A 9165-nucleotide genomic window follows, 5' to 3' on the forward strand; every position below is an offset into this window, starting at 1 on the left:
GGGGAAAAATGATGTAGAAGAAATAAGAGATTGGTCTATAAGACAGAAGGTATTAATAATAATCTACATAGTCTAGCATGAAAGAATAACCAGTAATGATAATAAAAATACTGAAAGTTAGTTTTACACTAATTGTGATACAATGATATTGAAAAGATGGAGGAGTGACAAGTGGTATAAAAAAAGGTTGATTCATTACTACAAGAAGTAAATAATATTTACTGATGATTAATTCAAGTACAGTTATACTATTTAGCAATATGCAAACTAAAACTAGGAAGAATTGAAATATTTTGTCTGGGGAATACAAAGAGGTAATAGAAAATGTGTGATAGAGAAACACATGCTTTTGTCTTAAGTTTTAAAGATTATTTTAAAGCTATATACATTTATGTGTTTTAAAATGTATAATTCTATTCAAAAAAAGCGGAACTAGTTAAGAAACCTAAATGAGTGGTATGATTCTAGTTTCATGATTTAGAAAAATGTGGATTATTTGTCCTCCAAATAACCTGAAAGCAGACTCGGGTGACAAAGATAAACGAGAGCAAAAGGAGCAATGAGCAAAGAGGAAAGAAAATTACAATTGGAATGTGCTTTCCTGAGCTCATGGACTGGAAAAGTTAGTTTGAATGTAAGCAGTACTGCTTACCTAAACTCTTATTGGTTAGGTTTGTCTTTACATAATCTGAGCTCCGAAGAAAATAGGATGACTTATTTTTTTGTTTCTTTTATTCATTTAATTTTATTTTATAATTGTATTTTGTTAAATCATTGACACCTATTTTTTTGATAAATCAATCTGCGTGACTATTTGTTCCCTAACTTAAGATCTTAAGTTTATGATTGAAAATGACATATATTTACATAAGAATCGATGTCCCTTTTAAGCACTTATAATAATGTAACTGGCAAAAGCAATTCTTTTATCTGTAAGCATAAAATTTCTCTACAATTTTATTCTATGTAACTTTTTCAAGTATCTGGAGGTTCCAATTTTACTTTCGGAGATAATATACTGCTAGATCCTTAATGTCACATAACTGGTAGGGACAACAAAAATTTAATTATACATGTCTCTAGTGATACTTTGCTACCACAAATATCACTAAGCATTCCATTGAATCTCAATATATTGCATTTCTTTTTTTCATTCCCAAATATATGTTCTCTAATGTGACCTACATTTTGTTCTAATTGTATTTGGTGATCTCAAATCTTTGAAGAGCCAGGTTATTTCATTGACTAATCTTCCACCAACTAAGACACAAATGATTAAGTCTCAGAAGGGAGTATTGGCCTATAATTATTGTGAGGTTGTTAAGCATAACAACTCTGGGAAAATTCAAATGAGAAAACCCATCGACAAACATGTTATTTGCTTCTTTGTTTCAAATCCTTACTGAACTTGCTTAAAATTATAGAATACTCCTTCTTCTCTCTAGAGAAGACACATAGGGATCATGTTTTAATTCATTTTACTGACTGTCCTTCTACACCCTGCCTCCACCAGCTGACAAGTAAAAACATAAATTCCAGGTTGCCATTACTGGGACTCATTTCTAGACAATGACTGAGAAGTTTCAACAATAGCTTTACGTTATAATCACATGGGGAACTTTAAAAATACATCAGGTCTTTTGCCTTAACCTGAATAATTATAAGTTTTGGGAGGAAAGGCGCTATTCAGAATTGGGTTGTTTGTTTGTTTGTTTGAAGTTGCTGTGGAGTGTGAGAAACACTGTAAAACAAGTAAATCCTGTTTGACTTAAGGATCTCTCTTCTCTAACACACCATTAAGACTAAATGCATCTTTCCTTTCATCGCTGTTTACCTCTCCGATTAATAAGCAAGACTCTAGGACTATTTATATTATCTCATACTATCTTCATAATAAGCTATAATGCTATTCTGCTTTCCCTAGTTACTACCCAAATTCTTCTTCTGTAAACTCTGGGATTCCTAGTCTATAAGCAGTAAACTGCCCTCTACCTTTAAGCCCTTTAAATATTTTTTTTTTTTTTTTTTGCCTTAAGGAAGCATGGCTGCTCCATGTCAATACCATATGGCCCATTGTTATACTTTATTTTATGTGAAGTGAGTTCTTTAATGAGAGCATAGCTGTGTGAGATAATACTATGATGGTTGAAAAGACATTTTGTAAATCCACAAATGGTAGTTCTGGTAGAAGCACTGCATGCAGGGAAGGAAATCCATATAGAAAGTAAGTATCTGTTACAGTAAGAACCAACTGCTGCCTCTTCCATGAGGAGACCAGTCCAATGTAATCAACCTACCACCAGGTAACTGACATATCACCCCAGTACATCATGCCATATTTGGGACTCAATGCTAGTCTCTACTGACGACACATGGGCATTTTCAGATTTTGTTATGTTCGAATGTATATAATGGGATATCTGGGAGATGGGGCCCAAATCTAAACATAAAATTCATTTGTGTTTCCTATGTGATTTATACACAGAGCCTGAAGGTAATTTTATGTAATATTTTCAACACTTTGTCCATAAAACAAAGTTTTTGCTGCATTTTGACTGTGACCCATCACATGAGGTAAGGTTTAGAATTTTCCACTTGTAGTAAAATGTCAGCTCTCAAAAATTTCAGATTTTGGAGCATTTTGGATTTTGGATTTTTGAATTAGGGATGGTCAAGCTATATTATAAACCAGTTTTATTTTAATTTCCTTGATTTTTATTGTATATGTAATTATATGTATGTTTATTTCATGTCTTGCCACTTTATACCTATATAAGATAATTAGTTTTTTAATTCATTATACTTATTAACTTTCTTATATTAGAATTTAATAGATTTGATGATAGTAATTTTCTTTTTTCTATCACATGGAAGTTTTTAATTTATTAATCTTCTCGTGAAAAATCCACAGTGGGCACAGATAACATCATTGCAGCACCTTTACTCCTTCGGTTTTTTGCAAGCAGCAACATTGGCTTTTGCAGTCTCCCTGACTTTCTTCATTCTGTTGTGTTCCTTTCATTGCTTTCTTGAGGTCTTTTTCTTCTCATACAGGCCATGTCTTACAAGTCTAAGTTTGGGTTCATTTTTCTTTGCATAATCCAGGTGTCATAAATCATGCCAAAGCCAGTTGTCTTTCCACCACCAAAATGAGTTCTGAATCCAAATACAAATATGACATCCGGTGTGATCTTGTACATTTTGGCTAGTTTTTCCCGAATTTCTGTCTTAGGCACTGTTGGCTTCCCGGGGTGAAGGACATCAATGACTATTTGTTTCCTCTGAAGTAGTCAGTTGGTCATGAACTTTCTAGTGTGGATGGTTACGGTGTCGTTCATGGTGGTGGTCTATCTCAATAGTAATTTTCTTATATTTTAATTTTGCTATTTTTCATTCTGCAAAAAATGAAAGTTTTTATTTTAAGCTGACTTTTTTGATATGTGTGTTTCATCTAATTGCATCAAGAGTAAGAATATTATCTGTTGCTAGACTTTCAATGTTATATTTCATTTTTCATGATTAACATGTTAGTCCACTTGGACCCTCTTATATCTTGTTATGTTTTATAACTATGCACTTTGTGATAGAATTGATGATGTATATGTAGACTTTTTCAGATTGAGGTACTTTATGTGAAACCATGCAAAATATTTCCTCACTCAAGGTGGGCATTTGGTGTACTTTTTCTTTTTCATCTATCATTTTGTGCTATTTATTCATGCTTGCTCTTTTTTTTTTTTTGTATTGATTTAATTTTATTTGCTTCAAATTATGATACTTGCTATGGCTACAGCGTTCTCTTTCTGCCATGCTTTTAAGTGGTCCTGTTTCTGACTATTTTCACCCATTCAACCAATTTCTGGGCCTAATCAAATGGGCAAAAGCCTTAAAAAAATGAAACAGCCCATTTTACTTTACCTTCCTTTATTGCTTTTGTAGGAAGTTTGTGAATTCATTAGTTATCTGAGTGTTGGCTGCTAACAGAACTTTGTGTTCTCTTGGTCTGGTGAGGTAAAATATAGCTAACCAGGTTGGAAATGGTGGAAGGAAAAAAGTGTTATAAAAATCTGAACAGGATAAACTCACATTTGAATGAGAAACCAGAATATCTACATATTTAGACAGCTTTAAGAAACATAATTTTCAACTGTTTCAAATTTACCTCAGAGCTTGAGAAATTAGACTGTATTCAAATTAAAAATATTTGCTCTTTGGAATGGCTGTAAAGAAAATCAAAAGGCAAGTCACAAAAGAGGAGAAAATATTTAAAATGGTAAATCTAACAAAGGGCTTGCATCCAGAAGATAGTCTTGTTACAGCTCAATAGGAAGAAGGCAAACATTTGAAAATGGGCAAACTGTTTAGCAGATACTTCACAAAAGAATATAAATGTCCAATGAGCATGTGAAAAAATACTCAACAGCATTAGTCATCAGAATTACAGATTAAAAAGCACAATGAGATACTGTTCCACACACATGAGAATGGAGGAAAGTAAAGAGGCTGATAATACAAAATGTTTATGAGGACTTGGAGTAACTGGGAATCTCATACCCTGTTAGCAGAAAGTAAAATGATATAATAATTTTGGCAAGCTATTTAGCAGTAACCTAAAATGTTAAATGTATACCTACCTAAAGGTGCAACCATTTGACTCCCAGAGATGTATCAAAGATAATAAAAACATATGTCAATACAATGTGTACAGAAATGTACATAGCCGTTGTAATCACAATAGCTCAAAACTGGAAACAAACCAAATATACACTATTAAATAACTTAAATAGTTGAAATGTATTGTATTTCCATAAAGTTGATTTAAAAATCCTGGAGTGTCTTCTTGTTTATTTTGTGTTAAAGTTAAGTGAGAGGCAAACTCTATTCATAGCATGTTGAAAAAGTAGGAAAAAAGGTGAATATTATTTTTTCCCTGACTTTCTCCTTTAAATGTTTGATACTATAACACAAGACACACATCTAATAGTTTTCTGCATATATTCAGACCACATGCATGTCAAAATAGGTGAAAATGTTTTAAAATACATTTGGCTCACCATATGATTTGGTACACGGAATTAGTTTAATCATATATCTCAACATATGATTATGCAAGGTGCTATATGAACTCAATTCGTATTTGAGATTATATTCGTGTCCAAGCTACAAAGAGTTGAAATGACTGAAATGTCAATTTCCCTATGTCTAAATAACTTGTTTTTATGCACAGTGTGATACCTATTAAGTCTTTTCCTAAAGGAAGTTATTTTTCGGCACAATTTCCTGCTGGTTTTTCATATGGTTCACTTTCCTGTACTGTTATATTTGAAACTGCATCATTACTGTTGCAGAATATGAACTCGTGATATGTGATGATGCTTTGAGGTAGAAACGCTGCAAATGAGAGTTAAGTCATAATACTTCCTCATCCTTGTCTTCAGTTTGGGGAATGAACATATTTTCTCTCTTCCTCCTCTCCATTTGTATGTAGCTATAAAAGATCTCTGTGTTCTGGGATTGGATCTTTCTGTTTTTCCCAAGAATTAGTAATTGTAAATACTATATTTTCATATCTGTTTCACTGCCAAGGCTCCTCTCTGTTGTAAAAATTCAGTTTTAAATTTTAGGTTGCATGCAGAATTTTTTTTCATAGACAATAGAGTTAAGTAACAAAAGGATTTTACATGACAAATAGCAATTTCTTCATAGCTTTCCTGAGAGGAAGAAGAATTTTCATAAAGATGTAAATACTAGGGAAAATTTCAGTAAAGGCCATATCAGAAAATAAAATAGAAATCTAAAATAAATCACCTTCACTACTCCATTGCCAAACAATGTCTTGAGTAAAACTGGGAGGAATATTACCAGAGTGTTCCAGTGTATAATAATTTTGGTATTTTTTGCTTCATATATAGCACTAAAATCTACTAGGGTTTGAAGTTACCCTCTACATTTTTTTCATTTGTATAAGATAATGTCTGAGTTTTTAAAAAGTCAAATAAGCAAGATTTTATTTTCTTGTACTTACCGAAATAGAACAAACTGAATAATAAAATTATTAGCTATTTGACTGGTATTAAAACAACTTTCACAAGAGAATTATTTTATTTATAAGCTCCATGTATTGAATTAGTAGAAGTATAATGTTCTCATCTTGTAGCTTTTGGAATACCTAATATATGCTGAATAGTTTCTATGGAATATACATAATGTTAAATAACAATACTACCTGAAGTTTTTATAATCTAATTACAGCGAGTCAGTTTTTATAAGCTAAATAAATTAAATCTGGACACATGTGAAGGACATTTAGACTGAATTATCAATTACAATATTATAATATAAATTAATTCTGAATCAGATAATTCTACATTGCTATTACTAAAGTCATTTACAAATGTAGAGTTGAAGCTTAGAGAGACTAATTAACTCATATAAAAACATGGAGCTTTTAAGTGGCAGGCCAGAATTCAAATGCTGGTCTATATGACCCCAGGACTCAGAACCTTTTGACTGCTAATTTTATATCATCCACTTTACTTGTCTTTTGAAACCAGTAACCTTTCCAGACTTACGTGGCTTCCCAAGAAGTCTTCTGGCTGTCTACATCACTGAATGAAGTGCTTCTGAAGGTCTTCTGTTCAGATTTCAAGACAGCAATAGGACAAGGGGATGACTATGTGCTCTCCTTCAGGGGGAGAATAGCAGTGATGATTTCGATGCTAATCCCCATTTTCTCTGATTCCCTTACTCCATGGACTTAGCTCCAAATTCCTCTTGATATAATGTTGTCTCTACAAAATGTCAAAATAATCTTGCTTACATTCTCTTCACCTGACAGTGGTTCTGACATACAACTAAATGCAACTTATTAAGAGTACTGCCATGTATAAAGTATAAATTAGAACATGAAAGGCCTCTTGTTATATAAATATTTTCTGCAATTGTTGTCCTTTAAACTAATGTTTCAAGGTGACTGTAACTAATCACTGCACAAAGCTGTGACATCAGGACATTAAGAATAAAGGAGTATAGTACTGAATTTTTCACTTCAGTATTCAGGAGACAGTGAAGTTATTTTAGCCAAATATCCAAATACTATGAACATCTTATTAGAGTCAAAATTGCTTTCTTTATTTTTAAGAGGTTATTTTCAATATGTGTTTATGTATATTAATTTCACTAGCTTTATGATACCTGACATGCATGGCTGAATTGCAGCTGGTCATGTCTACATCTTACCATGCATATTTCTATTACATCTCTGTTCAGAGTGGGATTGATTTTTTTCTTCCTCTTTACCATCATGTGTTTTATCTTTCAGTGCATGGACTACCCTGGCTTTTTAAACAATGTAACGATGACAACAGTAACAACAACAAAATAACCACCTCGGTATTTATTAGAATTGATGTTAAATGCTTTAAATGTATTATTTTACTTAGTCCTCAAAGCTGTCTTACTATTTCCATTTTAAAAATAAACTAACCAAGATTTTGAGAGGTGAAAGTCCCAGAACAATGTTACATCAAGAGGAGCTGTTAGAGCGGGGAATGCAAATGAAGTTCATGTGCAAGGCCCCAATAACCTTTCAACTACTGAGGCTTCATTGCCTCAGTGATCCACTGAAGCAGTATTTCCCACCTTCTCCCCTTCCATTACTTAGATGAGACTCCCTTCTCAGTCTAATGATCCCGATTCTTATTTTGCAATACAGTCTGTCCAAATACATGCCTGAAATTCTGTTAACAAGAGACCATATAATTTAACATAAAGAGTATGGGTCCACTCAGGAGCAGACGAACCTGGGGTGAAGTCCCATCTCCCTTACTGATGATTCACTACAGGTAATGGAATTGGCTTGTTTATAATCTAGTTTCTGATTTGTAAAAGGGAATCGTAATAGTTTAATCTAACTCTGGGTTTGAACATTAACTAGGGTAAGGCAAACAAAATTTGAGGCTACTGCCTGGGGCCTAGTAGGTTGTGTGTCATTATTTTCTATTTCTTTTCACTTCGCTTTTACTTACCTTCTATATGTGTCTCTTACTTTCTTCCAGAGGCCCCACTTCCTGGCCCTCAGACGCTTGACCCTGGAGCTAAGGAAATTAGAATATCCTAAATAGGCATTGTGATATTTAGATTATCTGCATGGATACTGGACACATATGTTCCTTTAAGCAGTCAAACTAGGGTGTGTGTTTGAGTTGTTGTTTGAAGGAATATTGGTTTATTGCATTAACTTTTATTTTACCTATAATAATACCTATTGTTTCTGGAGTATTTGCAATTTGCCAGGCTTTGTACTGAGAGCTTATTCCTCATTATTTGCTATTATCCTACCAAAACTTTAGCTGGCAAGTAAATTTATTTTCACAACTTTCAGATGAGGAAACCAGTTTAGAATGGTTAAGTAATTTTCCAAGGTCTCATAGGACTTACTCTGGCCTAGAGTCCAACTGATGCCCTCTGAGCCTTCATTTCCAACCACAACAAAATATACCGGCTCAACCTTTACATTTATATGGCATGTTCTACAGAAGTTTGAAAGTATTGTCTGGAGTTGGTTCTATTTGATGTTTGATTTTATACTTAAAATTTTATCATTTAAATATTCTGTCGGTGTAGCTAGCAAAACACATATATTTATTCAACAGACTTGGTTGAACACTTCTGACACGGAGAAGATCATTTTACTGATAAGAAGAGTAGTAGGGTTGAGCCCTCCAGGTATTCATCAATGTTTCCTGACCTCTAAAAGAGGTGTAGCTAATTAAATCAATCATGTTTTAAACAGTGTTCAATTTGCTTAGTGTAATTTAGAACTAACCCATTTTGACAGCAAGATAAGCCATAGCTAAATCAATTTTAAACAGTGTTCTCCCATTTGGCTAATTGTAACTTTGGTTAAATGAAGGAAAATAAATATATGATGTTTATTTCTTGGATTAATATAAATTAATATAGATGTGGCTAAATACAAATTATTAAAGAGACAATGCATTATGTTCATATGTTACTTGACATTTACATGGCTTAGATAAGTGCACTGACATTGCTGTTTTAATGCTTTTCCAATGTGACAGATTTCCAAAACTGAATTCTTAATATTGATGAGGTAACTTTAAGAAACATTTTAAAATTCTAAATATACTCTTCCTTTCCGGA

General features: G+C 32.9%; 1 pseudogene; it reads right to left on the bottom strand.

Moving 5' to 3' along the window:
* Positions 1-2871: 2871 nt before the first annotated feature.
* On the bottom strand, positions 2872-3338 carry LOC108543109 (40S ribosomal protein S24 pseudogene; annotated as a pseudogene).
* Between the last annotated feature and the right edge of the window lie 5827 nt (positions 3339-9165).

Source organism: Rhinopithecus bieti, unplaced genomic scaffold, assembly GCF_001698545.2.
Source record: "Rhinopithecus bieti isolate Rb0 unplaced genomic scaffold, ASM169854v2 scaffold_23411, whole genome shotgun sequence".
Classification (NCBI taxonomy): Eukaryota; Metazoa; Chordata; class Mammalia; order Primates; family Cercopithecidae; genus Rhinopithecus; species Rhinopithecus bieti.